The sequence below is a fragment of the Pleurodeles waltl genome, chromosome 7 (genome assembly GCF_031143425.1).
Source record: "Pleurodeles waltl isolate 20211129_DDA chromosome 7, aPleWal1.hap1.20221129, whole genome shotgun sequence".
In the NCBI taxonomy this organism is placed as follows: Eukaryota; Metazoa; Chordata; class Amphibia; order Caudata; family Salamandridae; genus Pleurodeles; species Pleurodeles waltl.
In genome coordinates, this window is record NC_090446.1 from 467,974,697 (window position 1) to 467,996,619 (window position 21,923).

Below are 21,923 nucleotides of genomic sequence, written 5' to 3' on the forward strand. Positions count from 1 at the left end.
TTGTCTCCATTGCGCATGGGCGTCGACTCCATCTTCGATTGTTTTTTTTTCCGCCATCGGGTTCGGACGTGTTCCTGTCGCTCCGAGTTTCGGAACGGAAAGATAGCTAATTTCGGAAGATTTTCGTCGGTATTGTTGCGTTCGGGATCGGCGTAGTTAGATTCAACACCGCGTCGAAGGATCGAAGAGCTCCGGTGCCCTTCGGGGGTAGTTTTTTCGATCCCCCGTCGGGGCCTGGTCGGCCCGACCGCGTGCTGAAGAACGCCGATGGAACGGACCACGTTCCGTTTCTGCCCCAAATGCCACAATAAATACCCCTATACAGACCAACACTTGGTCTGTAACCTGTGCCTGTCACCTGAGCACAGTGAAGACACCTGCGAGGCCTGTCGTGCGTTCCGGTCCCGAAAAACACTCCGAGACCGTCGAGCCAGAAGACTTCAGATGGCGTCCGTGCCGACAGCCCACCGAGAGTTTGAGGAACAAGAAGAGGAAGGTACCTTCTCGATCCAAGACTCAGACTCCGAAGGATTCGACGATCCACAAACCGTGAGTAAGACGTCGAAAAACACACAGAGGAAGATTTACAAGGCCAAGGGGACGCCACTGCCACCAGGCCATGGCTCCACCCATAAATTCGGTGACCGACCGTCGGCACCGAAAAAGGCCCAAACAGTGCCGAGATCGTCCGACTCCGGTCGAGACACCGGCACGCAGCCTTCTCGGGACCGAGAAAGTGCTGGAGACAAGCCTCGACACCGAGATGCCGGTGTGGACACGGCTCGACGCCGAGACAGCGGCCCCGAAGAAGATCGGCGCCGACAGGTTTCGGCCCCGAAAATGAAAAAAGTCACCTCGGAGCCGAAAAAGGACGCAGACAGGGTTTCGGTCCCGAAACAAACTGCAACCGACCCAGCTTCAGGCTCTTATACAGAAGAGCACTCGCTAACCTCCCAAATGCAAAAGCATAGGTTTGAGGAAGAGCTACAATCAACTGATGTGGACCATACGCAAAAGCGTATTTTCATACAGCAGGGGACAGGAAAAATAAGCACCCTTCCCCCTATTAGAAGAAAGAGAAGGTTGGAGTTCCAAACTGAACAGACACCACAACCAAAAGTGGTGAAAAGAGTTATCCCACCACCCTCTCCTCCGCCCGTGATTAACGTCTCACCAGCACAAACTCCATCACACTCCCCAGCTCACACCACCATAAGCCAGGGTGACCAAGATCAAAACGCATGGGACCTATACGACGCCCCAGTGTCAGATAACAGTCCGGAGGCATACCCTACGAAGCCATCTCCACCAGAGGACAGCACCGCGTATTCTCAAGTGGTGGCTAGAGCAGCACAATTTCACAACGTAAGCCTCCACTCAGAACAGGTCGAGGATGATTTTTTATTCAACACACTCTCCTCCACCCACAGCTCATACCAAAGCCTGCCTATGCTCCCTGGTATGCTCCGGCACGCAAAAGAAATCTTTAAGGAGCCGGTCAAAAGTAGGGCAATCACACCAAGGGTGGAAAAAAAGTATAAGGCGCCTCCTACAGACCCGGTTTTCATCACTACACAGCTGCCACCAGACTCTGTCGTTGTAGGAGCAGCTAGGAAAAGGGCCAACTCCCACACATCTGGAGATGCACCACCCCCAGATAAAGAAAGCCGCAAGTTCGATGCAGCTGGTAAGAGTCGCAGCACAAGCTGCAAACCAGTGGCGCATCGCGAACTCCCAGGCACTACTTGCGCGCTATGACAGAGCCCACTGGGACGAGATGCAACATCTCATTGAACATCTGCCCAAGGACTTACAAAATAGGGCAAAACAAGTGGTTGAGGAGGGACAGACCATTTCCAACAACCAGATCCGCTCCTCCATGGACGCTGCAGATACAGCTGCACGGACAATTAATACATCTGTAACTATCAGAAGGCATGCATGGCTCCGAACGTCTGGATTTAAACCAGAGATTCAACAAGCAGTTCTCAATATGCCTTTTAACGAAAAAGAACTGTTCGGTCCAGAAGTGGACACAGCGATTGAGAAACTCAAAAAAGATACGGACACTGCCAAAGCCATGGGCGCACTCTACTCCCCGCAGAGCAGAGGGAATTACAGCACATTCCGTAAAACACCCTTTAGAGGGGGGTTTCGGGGTCAGAGCACACAAGCCAGCACCTCACAAGCAACACCGTTCAGTTACCAGGGACAGTATAGAGGAGGTTTTCGGGGACAATATAGAGGAGGGCAATTCCCTAGGAATAGAGGAAGATTTCAGAGCCCCAAAACCCCTACTACTAAACAGTGACTCACATGTCACTCACCCCCTCCACACAACACCAGTGGGGGGAAGAATAAGTCATTATTACAAAGCATGGGAGGAAATCACTACAGACACTTGGGTTCTAGCAATTATCCAACATGGTTATTGCATAGAATTTCTACAATTCCCTCCAAACATACCACCAAAAGCACAAAATTTGACAACACATCATTCCAATCTCCTGGAGATAGAAGTGCAGGCACTATTGCAAAAGAATGCAATCGAATTAGTGCCAAACACACAAATAAACACAGGAGTTTACTCACTGTACTTTCTGATACCAAAGAAGGACAAAACGCTGAGACCAATCCTAGACCTCAGAGTAGTGAACACTTTCATCAAATCAGACCACTTTCACATGGTCACACTACAAGAAGTATTGCCATTGCTAAAACTACACGACTACATGGCAACTTTAGACCTCAAGGATGCTTATTTCCATATACCAATACACCCATCGCACAGGAAATACCTAAGGTTTGTATTCAAGGGAATACATTACCAATTCAAGGTACTGCCTTTCGGATTAACAACCGCACCAAGAGTCTTTACCAAATGTCTAGCGGTAGTCGCTGCACACATAAGAAGGCAGCAAATACATGTGTTCCCATATCTAGACGACTGGCTAATCAAGGCCCATTCGCTAATAGAGTGCTCAAATCACACAAATCATATCATACAAACCCTCTTCAAACTAGGGTTCACCGTCAACTTCACAAAATCCAAAATTCTGCCGCGCAAGGTACAACAATACCTGGGAGCCATAATAGACACATCAAAAGGAGTAGCCACTCCAAGTCCACAAAGAATTCAAAATTTCAACACCATCATACAACGCATGTATCCAACACAAAGGATACAAGCAAAGATGGTATTACAACTACTAGGCATGATGTCTTCATGCATAGCCATTGTCCCAAACGCAAGACTGCACATGAGGCCCTTACAACAGTGCCTAGCATCACAATGGTCACAAGCACAGGGTCACCTTCTAGATCTGGTGTTAATAGACCGCCAAACTTACCTCTCGCTTCTGTGGTGGAACAACATAAATTTAAACAAAGGGCGGCCTTTCCAAGACCCAGTGCCACAATACGTAATAACAGATGCTTCCATGACAGGGTGGGGAGCACACCTCGATCAACACAGCATACAAGGACAATGGAACGTACATCAAACAAAACTGCATATAAATCACCTAGAACTTCTAGCAGTTTTTCAAGCACTAAAAGCTTTCCAACCAATAATAGTTCACAAATACATTCTCGTCAAAACAGACAACATGACAACAATGTATTATCTAAACAAGCAAGGGGGGGACGCACTCCACGCAGTTAAGCCTGCTAGCACAAAAGATTTGGCGTTGGGCAATTCACAACCAAATTCGCCTAATAGCACAATTTATACCAGGGATCCAAAATCAACTCGCAGACAATCTCTCTCGAGATCACCAACAGATCCACGAATGGGAAATTCACCCCCAAATTCTGAACACTTATTTCAAACTCTGGGGAACACCTCAGATAGACTTGTTTGCGACAAAGGAGAACGCAAAATGCCAAAACTTCGCATCCAGATACCCACACAAACAGTCCCAAGGCAATGCCCTATGGATGAACTGGTCAGGGATATTTGCTTACGCTTTTCCTCCTCTCCCTCTCCCTCTCCTTCCTTACCTGGTAAACAAACTCAGTCAAAACAAACTCAAACTCATATTAATAGCACCAACTTGGGCAAGGCAACCCTGGTACACAACGCTGCTAGACCTATCAGTAGTACCCTGCATCAAATTGCCCAACAGGCCAGATCTGTTGACACAACACAACCAAAAGATCAGACACCCAGATCCAGCATCGCTGAATCTAGCAATCTGGCTCCTGAAATCCTAGAATTCGGGCACTTACAACTTACCCAAGAATGTATGGAAGTCATAAAACAAGCCAGAAGGCCATCCACCAGGCACTGCTATGCAAGTAAATGGAAGAGGTTTGTTTGCTACTGCCATATTAATCAAATACAACCATTACACACAACTCCAGAACATGTAGTGGGTTACTTGCTTCACTTACAAAAATCTAACCTGGCTTTCTCTTCCATTTAAATACACCTTGCAGCAATATCTGCATACCTGCAGACTACCTATTCAACTTCCCTATATAAGATACCAGTCATTAAAGCATTCATGGAGGGCCTTAGGAGAATTATACCACCAAGAACACCACCTATTCCTTCATGGAACCTAAATGTTGTCCTAACTAGACTTATGGGTCCACCTTTTGAACCCATGCACTCCTGCGAAATACAGTTCCTAACCTGGAAGGTGGCATTTCTCATCGCCATTACTTCCCTAAGAAGAGTAAGCGAGATTCAGGCGTTTACAATACAGGAACCTTTTATACAACTACACAAGAATAAGGTCGTCCTAAGGACCAATCCTAAATTTTTGCCAAAGGTTATTTCACCGTTCCATCTAAATCAAACAGTGGAACTTCCAGTGTTCTTTCCACAGCCAGATACCGTAGCTGAAAGGGCACTACATACATTAGATGTCAAAAGAGCATTGATGTATTACATTGACAGAACAAAGAACATCAGAAAGACTAAACAACTATTTATTGCATTTCAAAAACCTCATGCAGGAAACCCAATATCAAAACAAGGTATAGCCAGATGGATAGTTAAATGCATCCAAATCTGCTACCTTAAAGCTAAACGACAGCTGCCCATTACACCAAGGGCACACTCAACCAGAAAGAAAGGTGCTACCATGGCCTTTCTAGGAAACATCCCAATGCAAGAAATATGTAAGGCAGCCACATGGTCTACGCCTCACACATTCACCAAGCACTACTGTGTAGACGTGTTATCCGCACAACAAGCCACAGTAGGTCAAGCCGTATTAAGAACATTATTTCAGACTACTTCCACTCCTACAGGCTGATCCACCGCTTTTGGGGAGATAACTGCTTACTAGTCTATGCAAAACATGCGTATCTACAGCGACAGATGCCATTGAACTGAAAATGTCACTTACCCAGTGTACATCTGTTCGTGGCATCAGTCGCAGTAGATTCGCATGTGCCCACCCGCCTCCCCGGGAGCCTGTAGCAGTTTGGAAGTTACCTTCAACTATTTGTATATGTATCATCTCAACCTTAAATAGGTGCATACTTAGTCACTCCATTGCATGGGCACTATTACTACAATTCAACTCCTACCTCACCCTCTGCGGGTAAAAACAATCGAAGATGGAGTCGACGCCCATGCGCAATGGAGACAAAAGGAGGAGTCACTCGGTCCCGTGACTCGAAAGACTTCTTCGAAGAAAAACAACTTGTAACACTCCGGCCCAACACCAGATGGCGAGCTATTGCAAAACATGCGAATCTACTGCGACTGATGCCACGAACAGATGTACACTGGGTAAGTGACATTTTCATTACTCACCTGCTACTAGAGTATTGCCTATATAGTATTTGTCACTTAAATAAAGTACCTTTATTTTTCTAACACTGTGTGGTACTTGTATTTGTGTAAGTGCTGTGTGACTGTAGGTGGTATTGATAAGCCTTGGATGCTCATCCACAGCTACCTCTAGGGAGCCTGACTTCCTAGACACTGTCTACATCTCTCTACTAGGGGATACCTGGTAGAGGGTGGTAACACCATAGGTGGTCATCACACACCAGGCTAGCTTCCTACATGTTGTTCTTCCAGTGCTCATCCCATCTGCCCTCCAAGGTCGGCTGGCTGCTCCTGTCCCCTTCCCTCTGGTTTCCATGTGCAGGCCCCTAATCCCTCCCTCATGACTTGTCCGGTCTGTTATCGTGCCCCTGACTCCCACCCCCTTGCCCTTCATGGTCCATTATGCTGCAGCTGTCTCTCCTGTCTATCAAGTATGGTCAGCTCGCTGCTCTTCTTTTTCCTCTCTGTCCTTGTGCATGGCCCTGTTCCCTCCCTTTCCATGACCTTTTGTGCTGCACTGCCGTCCCAGTGCCCTGTGTGGTGTATTGTGTTGCTGAAACCCCTGACACCTGCAAGGCCAGTTTGGTGCCCCTGCATGTTTCCCTCCTCCTGTTATGCAGGTCCATGTCCCTACCCTATTCCTCCTGCCCTAGGTGATCCAGTGTATCATACTTTCCAACATTTTGAACTAGGTACGAGGGAAATTTTGAAAAATAAACCTGGGGAATTGATTTTCCCTATTAACTTACATTAAAACAAAGGAACATTTAGTCAGAAGACAGATAAAATAATGCCTTTTGGGCTGTAAAACATCAGAAGTCTCCTGTTTGAATTGGGTCTGTTGGCATGTCTGTTTGCACCGCTACTGCCTCTTTCTTTTGCCCTCAATAGTCTGTTATATTTCCCCAGCCTCTCTAGCCTATCCTGCATGGTTGGTTGTCCACGCACCCCTTCCCCCTGCCCTCCATGGCCCATTGTGCTGCCACTGCCCTGCCCACCCATTGTGGTCAACTTGTTCCCTCTGCACCCTCCTCCCTGCCCTCAATTATCCGAGTCTGTGCCCCTGACCTTTGCCTTCCCACATAATTCTAGTGAACAACTAGGTTGCTAACATTCTGTTTTTATTACAAAAGTGTGGCGTGTCTGACGTCATCTTAATGTAATCAAAACTGTAATGCTTAAAGCTTTTCCTTTAGAAATTATAAAAATGAAAGAATCTTATTTCCTTTGAAATTATGGTTAGTGCTCTATAAAACTGAGGACTTTTTGTCTCAGTTCCCAAATAGTGACAAAGCACTTTTAAATTATTTGCTGTCTTGATGTATTTTTATCCAGTTGATTATATGTTTCACTTAGGGGAGAGGATGTGGCATTACAGCCAGAGCTGGTGACTTTGCAACTGGGGAACCAGGTGCAAGTTTGAGCGTCCGCTTGTCATCCTGTGATTCTGGGTAAATCACTTAATCTCCCCATGCCTTAAACCAGAATTAATATGTCCTTGTGTAATGTAACTGATGCTCATGTAAAGCACTCCAGTACCTTCGGGTCAAGTCTGCGCTATCTAAAACTGCAAAAAAAAAAGAAAAACAACAATTTAAGTATTTTGCAAACTTCTTTCATTAGGCTTTACTTGGGATACATTTGGGAGATAGTTGTGCTACATTTGGACTTATTTTTTCTTTCTTTTCTCTGGTGGCCATCTTGAGAGACTTTTTTGTCATGAAGCTACCTAATCTCCTTATTTTGTGCAGTATCCTCAGTTGTAAAATGCTTTCAGTTTTCATCTTGGATTCCATCAAGATATCACACTTTTGGCATGAATTCAGTATGTTAGCACTCTAGTTGCTCATTAGAACATAGTAGTGAAGCCGCTGATCACTGGGGGTGAACTGGCAGTCTGCTGCTGATTTTGAAAGTGTGCATGTTTCAGTGTGCATGTCAGATTGTTTTAATGAAATACAACAGGAAGATGTTTGAGAACTCACTTAAAACGTGCCCTGGGTTTTCTCTTTACAGCACTAGCCATAATTTCTATGACAAAGCGAGCCCCCCTCATTTTGTTTCTTTCTAAATTCAAGGTTTAAAGTTGTGCCAGTTTGATTCAATCACGATGGCTTCCGGTGTGCCACACTTTTGTCATAAGTAAGACTGTTAGCACTCTAGTTGTTCTTTAGAAGACTCTGGGAGGCTGCAGTAGAACACAAGGGAATCAACTGACAGGCTGCTCCTGTTGGAAGTTTGTTTTACTGAGAATGTCAGACTTCATTCTCATGTGGTTGATAAAGATAGTATGTAATTACAGAAAATATGCTCTTACTTTAGCTTCTGGAGTGCCTTCCATAACCTCTATAGGAAAATCATGAGAGAACATTTTTCTCTCAAACATGATTTATGAAATCCTAGCAGGGTAAAATCACCTTTGAACACACCACAATTCCTAAAATTTATATGGTAACGTCAACCAATGATTTATGTTGCAACCAAAATTTGTTATCACCCTTTATACGTTCTTCTTTTTGTGTCCCTCAAAACGTGCCTTTCACTACAATGCATTTCAATGGGGTGCTGTTATGTATATTGGTCCCAAGATGGCTGCCATCACTTTCTGGTTGAAGTGCTGACAGCAAATCAGATCTCATCATTAGATCTGTACTTAGGCTCCGCCCAGATAATCAGTTTGTATTTCCTTTAATATCTCAAACTACTGAGTGGATTTCCACCAAATAACAAAAAAGTGTGATCTCTGGACCAAAAGCTACTTTTCTGCCAAACCTGGTGTAATTCCGTCTAACGGTTTGGGCTGAAGGCATGTCTAAAGACTCCATGGAAGAGTACACTTTTTTTCCCCCTCAGCCCCAATTTGACAGATCATCCCGAAGCTTTCCTTGGACAAAAAGACCCTAGAGGGCCAATTTTGGGGGGAAAATTTTGTGAAGATTCTTCCAATAGTGTCTGAGATACATGCAAGTCAAAAAACACTTTCTATGGAAACTAGGTCCTAACTATAACTACCTGCAGGTGACCGCCAATATATGGAAATGGCCTGCTGAGGGATGGAGTTTTTGGGGCAAGGCCCTGTTGGGAGAGGAAACGGACACGCTGCCGCCTTTGGGGGTATTGGCCATTTTTGCAGGGGTTGACCACCGAACATGTTCTGCAGCTAACCCCAAATTATCCCCCCACCCCACCCCCGCTCACCCCCATGCGTAGCAGGTGGCGGAGTTACGTATCCTGATAAAGAACCATAGAAATTCAGTGGAAAAAAAAAGGTTAAAGTAACGGTATAGGTAGATGAATTTGTCAGTGACATTAACTTTTTTTTTTAACTGAAGTTTACAAATTCTGTTTAGCACACTAATTATAACTTACGCCTCTTGTCATGCACTGCTTATGACCTCACATATTACATCACTCATGACATGTTTTATGACCATGTATTACATTTCATATTACATCATTGATCTTTTCCATAGCCTATTAAATCTACTTCACCTAGACAACCATTGCGGTCTCCATAGTTTCCTTGTATCCAACCACATACTCTGCAGATGCCTCATTATTTACCGGCGATGCTTACACCATGGTCAAATCTTGCAGTTCCACCATCAAAAAAAGATATGTCATCTGATAAATAAAGTACTCCCTTGCACTTTCTCCCTTTGGCAAAAAAGAACTGCCAGCTTGGGAGCTGAACACAGTACTGGGAACAAATATGAAAGACCCATTCTTGCTTTTCCATAAGGCCGCCATTCAGATTTCATTAAAAATTGAATTTTTGTTGCTGGTGACCTCTGCAAGGTTTATTAGTTCATCTTCTCTTAAAAAAAAAAAAAAAACACTTGATGTAAGATTTGACAAGGTAATGGTTACTCAGTCTGCAAATCCTACATTTTTGCCTAACGTACCAATTTCAGTTCATCAGAACCAAAGAATCAATTAACCAGCATTCCTTCCACAATTATATGTAACTGCAAAAAAAGTACATTCTTTAGATCTGAAACATTGTTTAAAATGTTATATAGACAGAACTAAAGACTTCTGTACAACTGACCAATCACTTAGTGTTGTGGAAACTCCGATAAAGGTTTCTCTTTGTCAAAATAGGCATAAAAAGTTAGATCACAGCTTTGGAATTCTTTTGCTATGCAAACTCTGAGCACCCTTTTAAGCACAAGGTAGCTGTGCTACACTACACTGACAAGTGCTGCTGTTCAACTGTTTTTGTTAAAATGAGCCTAATTTCCCTTTCTGCTTTAATCATAATGTAATGTACTGCTTTGGTTATCAGAATTCAAGCATGTGACTTGGAAAGATCCATGGTGGGTAAGAAAAAGTTACTGACCTGTAACTACAGCCTTCGTAGCTTTCATGGATTCACATGCATTCATTCTTCTTCCCTTTCATGAGGTTACCAGTAATTCCTGTAGACTCCTACAAACATTTGATAGTTGAAGCTATGGACTCCTCTGCCTTATTAGCTGGAGTTTGATCACCTAATGAGGCGGATGTGATGCGTAAGTAATTTATAGCTTTTGTCATTATTACATGCTGTTTTGGGATACTGCTATATTAACGCTGGCTGCCATGGGTTCCCATCTTGAAATCGGAATAATTCTTGCATCTGACTCTGTAAAAGATAGCATTGCTGTTTTAGTAACAGGTAAATAACTTTTTCTTCCCTAAAATTGACATTTTCTACAGATTCCATTTTATTCTTTATTGAAAACATTTGCATGCGACACCTGCATTTTAAATTAAAATGCTGATGTCTTGGCAGGTTGATATAACTGAGACATTCATTGCTGCTGGCATGTTATTACAATAATGTTCTATGTAAAATACTTCTCGATTAATGGGTCACCTAGGTGGGATATTTTGTCAGGCTTATCAAGGTCTAGTAGATTGAATTACTCGAAGGCAACTTTACAGTTATGTTATTTTATTTGGGCCTTCAGGCGAACTTAATTCTTGAGGCCAATGCATTTTTCTATTCTAATTGAAAACTTCACCATGCGAAACACATTGATGTCAAATTCTGGAATTAAAACTGGTAAAACATACGTTGATGTGTTAGCTGTTGACTCAAGACTGAGAAAGCAGAAGGGTCTGGGTGCAGTCTCTTGGAAAATAATAATTCATGTACGTGTCCTATAATTCCATCTCTTCTTGCTTTACAGATGGACCAAATACAGTGCAGTGAGCCGGGGGCAAGAGCCTCTCCTTTCCACAGCCCCCACCCCCGGTGGCAGCTGGGACCTTCAATTAAGACCGAAAAAACAAATGCCGGTGGAGGGAGACCTTGACACTCCTACCGCAGAATGCAGCGTCAACCAGGGCTCCTTTTGCTTGCTGAACTGTAAGCCAAGCTGGCTCGACTTATGGACATGCCCTGCCTTCTCCCGTCTGTCCTCCAGTGCACCTCCCCTTGCCCTTAATCATTATACCCACTTCACGGACTGAGTGGGCAGTCCTGCCATGGCGGTGGCAGCAGCAGTGTTACTAGTTCAGGGATTTTTGGAACGACCAACCTGCTGGAGGCCATATCAGTTTGTTTTCTATTTTTTTCGTATTGTTTGATACCTATTTTTTAACACTTGCAGCTTTGTGGTGTGGCTCAACTCTTGCATCCCTACCCTTTTTTAATGTCCTGTTACTGCAACCTTATTTCCACATCCCTATGTCTGTTTGTTGGACATTTCAGGGTGGGCCTGTATTTTCTGTTTTTGGGTTTGTGACTACTCAGAATGTATTGGTGTTGGGGTAGTGGTATTGGGGGAGGGTGGTGCTATCTCCTGCTACAGGAGATCCTAGTGAAGTGATCTTGTTTTTAGATTTTGTGGTGGGATGAGCCCAGTTGCCCAGCTCCCCTGCAGTGCTTTATTGAAAATATCCCTTTTGAATGTTTTTGGTTAGTGTGGTTATGGGTTTGAAGGGGATCCCATTTTGCTCCTGTTTTGATGTTTTGGAGACGTCTCTCTTTAAATAGCTCTGGTTCTGTCTTTTGTGCCCTGGAACTAGTGAAAATTGTATACGGTAACTGTTGCTTTGACAGTAAAAGGGAAGCTAAATATTGAAATGAGCAGTGACTGCTAGTCTAGGCTTTCTCTTAAGAGTTTTGTCATTGAGGGCTTTTTAAAGTATCTTTACTAACTGTTCGCTTTGTGGTAGGAAAAGTGAGTTGCCTACGCTTTCACTACAGAAGGGGTTGGGACGCCTTCTCTCTCAAACGTTTTTTTAATTGCTTCTGCACTGTGATATGGCAGGAAGGATGCCTGTATGCTCTTTCTGTTAATGACATCAGGGAGGGGTAGCTATTTTTACTTACGTAGTGATTCATGCAAATCCTCATGCTCAAAACCTTTTCGAGTGAAACATTTCAACATGTCCATTCTTTCTCGCCACCTCCCGCCAATATGTTATGCTTTTTCCCTTCTTATTCTTTAAACAGAATTGTTGGCAATTTTACATTTACCACTCAGCAACACACCTGTTCCTCTTCCAGATTGTCTTAAGGGTGTCCACTGGCACTTTTTAGTGGTCTCCTTTGAAAATGTGGGGTGCTGCCTTCTGGTGCTCAGGGGACGAGATGGACAGAGTAGGGAAATGTTCAGGAGTGGCTAGTGTTCCTTGTTTCCTGGAATCACCTGTGTGTTTCTTTGTATACCCATGTGCATGTGCTGGCGTGCAGCCTGTTCTGTGCATGCTGCTAGCACAAGATATGGTGCCAAGATACCATATGTTCTCGAGATATTCACACTTATTTCTGCAATGTGTACCAAACTCGTGAAGCTTGCGGCTTTATCTGGTGAGCCTTGGTGGGCCAGGCCAGTGCCACCAGACTTCATTTTGTTGTAATATTCCACTCTTTCACGTACACAGCATATGGGTTTTTAGGGCAAGCACCTGCACATGGTTGTGTAAATCGATTCCTCTCCTCTATCAAACCCTGATTACATTTTCCTTAAAGCCGATGAGGATTTAGGTGACGTCAGTGACAACGCCTCTAGGCGTTAACCAGAGTGGCAGGATAAATGCTTTTTAGGGGAGGAGGGTTGCTTCTTGTGCACATGATCTTTCTCTTGTCCTACAATTTCACGCTTTGATGAATGGATTTAACAGCTCTGATAACCTGTCTATAGACATCCTTGTCTGTGATTGGCCTTCATTGTGGTATGGTCAGCCGTTTCATCCTACAGTTGTGTGCCAGTTGTTTTAGCCTAATGAACTTGGAAAATTATTTACCCTTGCTGTTGGTAGTTGTAAAATGACTCTGACACAAGCAGGGTTAAAATGTCGAATGAATTCATGAGAACCTAGGTGGAAGTAGAAGTTCCCTTTTCCCCTCACCGATGTAAGCGGAGATGCCAAGCGCACTGTGCCAAACAAGTCAGCAGCCCACTTTCTTTATTTTTTAACCTTTTTATTGGGGACTGGTGCGCTGTACATTGGCCTCAACCTTCTAACTGTGCTACGTGGATTGCTTTCTTTTGGTTACTAGTATATTTTTTGTATTGAACTTTCCTCAATTAAAACTACTAATTCCTTTGCCTGGAATGTATGTTTCTAAAGTATTGTGGCATGCCAGACTTGTCCTCTCCAATATGTTGCAAAGAAAGCTCACTGCAAGCTGTGGGTTAAATTTAGCCAAGTTCTAAACATCAAAAGCACATTTTGACACCTGATTGTGTAATACTCCGATGCTCTGTTATTCGTGGTAACACCAATTTCTTACAGAGATCTTATGTTGCAAGACAGTGGCGGCATTTAGCATTAAACCTGTCCTATCAAATGCCACGGGAAAGGAGCTAGGATAAAACACTTAGCTATATATTTAACTTCCAGTGAGCCTTTTGTCTAGTGTGGGATCACATTTTTGCGCAGTATGTTCAGTCGAGAACAGGATTTATGCTTTGCTCTTTCCTACCTCTGACCGGCATTCCTTTTTTTTTATCCACATCTCTGAACAAGATGGGTCTTGTGCCACAGGCCTCCGAAAATGCCTTTCTTTCTCCAGGCAGTATGGGAGCTACGACCTGATTTTTGCTGCTCCTGCGGGGACTCGCCTCTTGGCCTCTCCCAGGTCCTTGCAAGTTCAGACAGCCCTCTGTTAAACGTTTCTTACATATCACGTCCGTCCCAAAGCTCCTGAATTCTGCAACTATCTGAATTCCATCATGGCTACCTAATGTGTTGGTGAAACAGTGTAGAGGGGAAAGTAGGTCACTCATCCAAAACATTGGATTGCATGCAAAGACAGCCATCTTATGGATCCAGCAAAGCGTGGAAGTTTTACATAGTGCTCTGTTGGTCATAAAAGGGCTGGAAAATGAGTGTTCTCTTGCAGAACACCGATCTGAGGAACAGTCTGCCATGTTGGCCTTTGTCATAGTACCTTTTTAAACCACATTTAGTGTCAGCACTCCTCCAGAACTAGCATTTTCTGGTGAGTAATCAGGACTGCTAATGTGCACTCCACAATGAATGGAGACAACACCTTTTGAGGTTCCAGACAGAGAGTTGGTGAATTCTTAATAGTCTGTAACAGCATCTTCTCCTTTTTATTTTTTCATCCTCATGTTTTTCTGATCATCTGCAGGCACCCAATATATTTTCCGAGATGTTCAACGTTAAACAACTTTTGTCATTTCTCTGTGTGTTATGTGCATGTGTGTGGCGGGGAGGGGGCATGCATGCATGTGTATGTTTGAGTGGGGCAGAATGGATGCCATTGACATGGGTGCTTCTGTGATGTCTTTTCTTTCTGCGTAGGAGGGGGGTTTGTGGCCATGGAAAGAAGCCTATATATTAAAGATATAATATATATATATATATGTAGATGAATATATTACCTGAATGTTTAAAGGAATGCCAAACGCCAGACCTCCTGCCCTAAAAAGGGAACATTTTAAAAGACCGAGAAAAAATATCTAAGAATAGTAGAAAAAAGCGTTTCATTATTTTGTATTTTGCGTTTTCTGACGTGATGTAGGCAGAGGTGATTTTTTTTTTTTTTTTTTTCCATTTGTGTTTGAATGTGTGTAGGTTATCAAGAGCAGGCTGATGACAGCAGGAAAGATATTTGTAATAACCTTGCCTTCAACTTTTGTGGAGATGTTTGGGGACAAAATAGGAACGATGGAAAGTCTGTTTTTGTTTGAGAGATAAAGAAGCCAAAGTGTCAAGGCCTATTTACCACCCACTAGAATATCTCCATAGGGCTTCCCACCCTCAAGCCTCCAGAAGCTGATCAGGTGAAGAAGCGGTTACCTGCTAGACCCCAGGGTAAGATTTGAATTGGCTCAAACTGATCTGCTTACTCCATTGCCACAGAACATTCCTTGAACGTTATTTTTAAAGCCTCATTATTGATGGCTGCTGTACTGTCTGGCCTCTGTTGTGACACCATTCCTCCCTCTGCATAGTGCATTTCTTAGGTGTACAAGCCTTTACAAGGATTGCCTAAGGAGCCAAAGCTCTAGTGGTGTGGGGATGGCAGTGTGAATGTCCCCTTTATGCTGTAGACTTAATCCTTCATCTGTTGCATGTCACATTGAGTCTGTAGGTCTGAGGGTGTATGGTTGCCCATTTGCTGCAGCCTTGAGGTTTTCGAACTTGGCTGCTGTTTTGGCACTTTCCAGACCTAGTAGTGCAATTACCAACAGTCATACCGGTTTCTTGATTTATTTCTTGGCTTGCTGTTGGATAGGTGTGGAAGGTAGATGTAGATATGACTATTTTTTGTGCATTTCATGACACTAGTGTGTAGCTTGCTTCAAGGTCTGTACATGGGCATTAATGCTGCTGATGCAGTTAGCTTCTTGTTCTTCCCTGGTATTGAGGTGGTTAGGGAGGGTTTGCGCCTTCAGACTGTGGCTTTCTTCATTTTAAGACTTATTTTCATTTCATAGAAAACTCAGAGTGAAATGTTAGCAGTCATAAATCAAGGTGGAATCTGAAGGTTGACTCTGACTTTGTGGGAAGCGTGTCAGTACCAATGAAAGTTAAGTCATCCTGGACCTGTGATTCGGTCTCATCTCAACCAACTGCTGCAGCTGACCTGCCTTTCACAGAGCCTCAGGGTTCTTTTTAACGGTGCTGACTTCTGATAATAGTAAATCAAAATTTGAGATATCTAGAAAGAAAATGTGTAGGTTACAATTTTTTTAAAATACAGGTGCTGTGGAATGAGCTGGGAGGGCTCTTGAGGGGGGCAATTGAGCCATTTACAGCAGGCTTAAAGCTACCATGTTAGCATTCCCTGTGCCCTGCTTAAACCGCTTGGGGGTAGAGTGTCACTTTGCAAAACAAAAGGGTGCAGTTCTCTCCCTTCCTGTTCTCCCACACTGCCAAAATACATCCCTAGCTATTGCACACTTATCAATTTTATTTTTGTAGCGCACAGTCCCAAGAAAAGAAGCAAACTGCATGCTTAGTACTTTTGTGATCGAAAAACATGAAAAGCTTTCTACTTGTGCTTTACGCGACCCCCGGGTCAGACCTGCGATTGTTTCTTAACTCTGTACAAAAAGATTAAAAAAATAAAGTATTCCCGATGAGAACCCAATCACTGCCAATGTGAAATTTTCTGAAGCAAACCGCCTTTTCTGTTTAAAAACGTCATTTTTTAATAACACTTAAAGTATACAAAAAGCAAGCTTATATTTGTGCATCTGGAAATGCTCTTTAGATGGGTATTGGAAGCTTGAAGTGTGATTGCTTGAAGAATAAGGGGTTTACTTTAAACATTACGGTAAGAAATTATTTTTGCATCCAGTTGTGAGAAAGTGTAAACCAAGTGCATAAGAATAGATGAAGTGAACTAACGATTAATGGGTTGAAATGGAGGGTACTGATAGAGGCATGAGCTATGCTGTTAATGCAACACTGCACTCTATGCCACTGCACACTACTCTGGACCACTCCACTCTGTGCCAGTGCAGTCTGTGCCAATCCACACTGCAACACTTCACTCTGTCGCACCACTCTACCTTGCACCACTCCCCTCTACCCTGCACCACACCTCTTCACTCTACTCTAAAACTATGCCACTACACTCTACTTTGCACCTCTTCAATCTACTCTGTGCCTCTCTACTCTAACCACTGCTCTCTACGCCAGTCTACTCTACACCCCTACATCATTATGTTCTACTCAACACCACGCCTTTCTATACCATTGCATTCTGGTTCACTGCACTGTACGCTACTATACTCTACTCCACTTCTGTCTACACCACTCTACTCTGTGGCACTACCACACTCTACACCAATGGATTCTATGCCAGTGCAGTCTACACCACTGCACTCTGACACTACTCTGCAACACTGCACTCTGCACCATTCAACCGTACTCTACACCAATACATTATGCCACTCTAGCGCTGCATCACTCCACACCACTCTACTCTTTGCTGCTTCACTCCATGCCACTCAGCTCTACAGCAGTGCACTCGACACTGCGCCTCTCCACTCTGCCCCTCCACACCACTCTCGGACACTACTCTACGACTATGCAACTCTGTGATGCTCTATGCAACTTCCTCTGTCACTCCAAACCACTTTCCTCCACTCTGTTCTACAACACACTTTCTCCACTACTCTACACCACTCCGTGCCACTCCACAACACTGTATGCCATTCCACCCTCTTTTCCTCGCCGCTTCATTCCATGTGTCTCCACAACTCTCTACTTCACTCTTTGCCATTCCACTCTACAATAGTCTACTGCACTCTGCAAGACTATACTCAACTCTACACCATTCCCTCTGCCATTACACAGCACCCACAGGATGCTTGTTTCTGGTCAAGGGAATACTTAACCTATTAGTTTGGGCCGGACTGTTCCCATGAAGCACATGGTCAGGACTGATTTACATAAGGCTGGATTCAAACTGGAATGGCATGGCAAGCAAAAAAAAATATGGATTAAACTCATAACTGTGACAGGGGGTGGATGTTTGATTTATCCTGCATTCCCTGGGGTGAATGTTAGATTTGATCTGCATTCCCTCCATCATCTGTTTTTACATTTGTTGCCCTAAATGGGAAGGATATGCCCAGACTTGGGTCCTGTGCTTGTGGTTCCACCAGATTCAAGCTAGCCTGGCTGATGAAAGGTGATACCCTGAAACCGTTTACAGGATGCTTGTTTCTGGTCCAAGGAGGACCTGGCCTGGCAGTTCGGGCTGGATTGTTGCCATGGGAAACTTGGTCTAGACTGATTTGCATATGGCTGGGTTCAAACTGTAATGGCATAGCATGGCAAGCAAAAACACTGATGGATTAAACCCAGATCTGTGACTGGGGGTACATGTTTGATTTGTTCTGCATTCCGTCCATCGTTTGTTGTTTTTGCATTTGTTGCCCTAAGTGGGAAGAGTATGCTCAGACGTGGGTCCCATGCTTACTATGCCACCAGATTCAAGCTAGCCTGGCTGATGAAAGGCGATACCCTGAAACCGGTCCCAGAATGCTTGTTTCTGGTCCAGGGAGGACCTGGTCTGGCATTTCGGGCTGGACTGGTACATGGGGAACAGGGTCAAGACTGATTTGCATATGGCTGGGTTCAAACTGGAATGGCATGGCAAGCAAAACAACTGATGGATTAAACCGAGATTTGTGACTGGGGGTGGATGTTTGATTTTGTTCTGCATTCCATCCATCATCTGTTGTTTATGCCCTTCACAACACTCCCACTCTATTCACAACACTTCCACTCCACTCCATAACACTCTGCTCTACTCTGACAATCTACTCCACTCTACACCCTTCCACTCTGACACTCTACAACACTCCATTCCATGCTCTTTTACGCTACTAACTTTTACCCATGCTGAACAGCAGCCACGCTGGTGTACAGCATGGCTGAAACACATTGGCAAAGCCAATAGCTCTTGCCTAAGCAAGACCCTTTGGCTTTGCCAATGCTTCTTTTGTTTTGTGGCTTCACAAATGTTGGGCTGGAATAAATGGTGTGTACATTTTTTAATTCCAAACATCTTTTTTCTAAGCTTGTTTTATGATAAACTCAGACCATTGCTGTTTAAGAAAAGTCTGGTCTTTTTCCATCTGCGCCCTGGTGCATGAAGGGTTTTAAGGGAGGGATCATTAGTCATCTTGAAACCAAAACCTTTTCTTTGTGGAAAAACTTGCCGCCGTTCACCCCCAACACTATTACAGAGGTGAGCACAGCACTACAACCTACAAAGTGTTTGTTACAATAAAGTAATGATTTATAGCATGTGCTGCTATAGATCACATGCTTTGCGTACTCCTGTTCTCAAGTGTTGGGTTCGGATGTTGCAAGTTTTTTTTTTTTTTTAAATCAGGTTAGGTTTTTAGGAAGCTTGTGATCGTTCTCTGAAATCCACAATGAACCAGTACAAAGACTGCACTGCACCTCAGATTGTTTTTACCATTGATTTGAACATTACTTTTTGAACTCTGACACTGCTGGACACCTATAAAACGTGTGTTAAATCCCACTGATTGAAAATGCCAGTTTCAGCAAATCTACTTCCACTGGCTACACTTCAAATTCGACCATGTTGTTCCTCTAGAGACTAGGTAAATTGAGATTGACTCCGCTGGTAAGCAATAACTCATCCTCGTTAGCCACTTAAAGATTGGGGGATTCTCCCTAGATCTCCAATGCCCCGCTATGTCTTGTTTTTGATAACTTGAAGCCAATCACGACCAACATCTTTTGTCCTCTGTTCCCCTTTCATCCTGGAAATATTCCCATGATTGCCAATTTAGAATTATGGTCTATTGGGAATCCTGATTACCATGTCTAAGTTCCGAAATACCAAGTTCCAGTACCTTTGTATCACCCAGCCCTCCCATACCACATGCGTAAAGGAACCTCTAGTCTCACCGCAGCGGAGGCATTCTGGCCACTGCCCCACCCAGTCAACCATAGCATGTCAGTTGTAGTATATTCTATGAAAATATTTTAATCTCAAGCGGGTTGATTTCACGAGTTCTCAGGCTGACATTTTGTCCTCCGTCCACTCTTCCAAGGGCCCTAGATCTGACTCACTGTTCCCACAGTTCAATGGAGATTTCTGCTTCCCTGCATGGTATTGACTTGCCCTGCCATGTTGAAATGGAGCCAAAATAAAATTGTGTGGATAAAAGTTACATCGAATTGCACCCATAACAGGATTTAGACAAATATACTTGCTTTCAACTGGACTATTTATAAGAATACTTGCATGCTGTTGAATGCCGCCTTGATTTTCTCCATATTTATGGATTTGCTACACTTGCTTCATAATTCATCATCTACTACGTAACATGAAAATTACCCCAAAAAAACTTTCTAGGGCAGCTAGATCAGGCATTAGTAAAAAAAAAAAAATAAAAAAAAGCCTGTCCTGGTGTTGGGCTGTCAAAATCCAGTGATAAACGAGTTTTTTGTGCTAGCTGAATGTTTGAGGCGGAGGGATAATCAATATTGGTATTTCTTGGGCTGGTGGCGGGTGATTTTATCGCCATGCATGCTCTTGGGATGAGGGTTTGGAGGCCTTGCTGGTTGGACGCAATATTACATATTGTGTTTGGGTTGCATCTGCGTTTTAAGACCCCTTTTATTTGGTAAAGAGAATTTTCTGAGCATATTCTGTATCCAAGCCCTTCCACCCTCACTGGCATTTACCCTTTTCCTCTCCTTTTCATTATGGTGAGTTGTTAAGGTTTGGTTGGGCTTGTGGTTCTTGGTCTTTGGCGCAGCTGATGCGGGTTTGGATCACTTCAAGCCTAATGCGACAAAGTGAGACAGGACTCCCTGAATAAGAGAAATAGGTAATGGCTCCAAAGATAAGCTGAAATGGGGTAGTCTTAATGTTAAAAACGTAACCTCTTGTAATACAAAGGGTTTTATTCTTTCTTATTTATTTTTTTTAACATTTTCATCTGTATTTATCCATATTGTATGTTTTTACTCGACCATATTTATTTTGTTATGTGAAAAGGTGAAGTGGCAACTAGTACAGTTCCACATTCGTTTAACTGATAAACGTGCTGCAGCCTATTGTCTATAACATTACTATAGAAATATACAATGAAAATATTAACATTATATTAAAAATATAAACATCTGAATTTAAGAAAATCATACTACTTTTGAAACTCTCCATGTTGCCAATCTGCATAACTATTGGCATGAAAGTCATTATTGACAACACTGAGTGAAACAAAATACCCTAATATCTGTATTAATCTGTTTTAAAAAAATACTGAAAAACCTACTTTTCGGTCTATATTTGTGTCAGTGTCATTAAAAAATTGAAACCTAGGAGCCATTGTACAACTGAGCCATATTTCCAGTCAAAACTTATTAATTCTCTTTGTTTACATGACCTGCATCCACAGGGAACACAAGTTTAACTTGGGTAAATTCAAGAGGTGTTTTCTCCCCGTTTTCTGAATCAGAACTGTGTAGGCCACTGGAATGAACAGTTACTTAAGCTGGAACCTCCCAGGAATCAAAGCAGACTAGATAGTAACTGGTTCTTTGTCTGTTAATCAAAGAGGGTATGGTCAAACTTCAGAAAGTAGTCCGTTATTGAATGGCGAAGCAGCAAGAATCTTCCATGCCATTTAACTTCTATACCCTTGCTTGCTGCTTTGCACCGTCTTAAAAAATAGACAAAGCCAATAGATCTTGCATAGGTGAAATCTATTGGCTTATCCAATGCTCGTTATGATTGCAATTCTATTCAACCCTAGCACATATAGTGACTTAGGCCCGCATTTATACTTTTTTTGCACCGCATTAGTGCCGCTTTTTGACGAAAAAGCGGCGTAAACTTGCAAAATACATATAAAAAATGTATAAATATGGGCCTTAGTGTGTAAGAACCCTCCATGTTTACTCATATAATGACAGATAGTTAGCTTTGCAACATGTCTACAGGGTAAGATACCCCCCAAGTAAATAAAACATCATTATTACCCCCGCTGAAGTGTTTTCCTACCGTCAATATATTTGAATAGAGTTGGGCGTGGAATTTCAAACTTTGCATAATTTATTTCAAATCCCAAGATCAAACTGAACTGTTGTGATTCTCTGCTTCTCACCCATGGGTGAACTGATAGCCAACACCTTGTCAGCAAACTAGTTTGTTTGT

The 21,923-nt window shown here is 43.2% G+C and overlaps 1 protein-coding gene across 1 annotated transcript in view; it reads left to right on the forward strand.

Moving 5' to 3' along the window:
* The window catches only part of MAPK3 (mitogen-activated protein kinase 3), a 240,910-nt gene extending 224,555 nt beyond the window's left edge, over nt 1-16,355 (forward strand). Inside the window, exon 9 of the mRNA XM_069244059.1 lies at nt 10,969-16,355. The gene's annotated coding sequence lies outside the window, so the exon portion shown is untranslated. The remainder of the gene's footprint in view (nt 1-10,968) is intronic.
* The last annotated feature ends 5,568 nt before the right edge of the window (nt 16,356-21,923 follow it).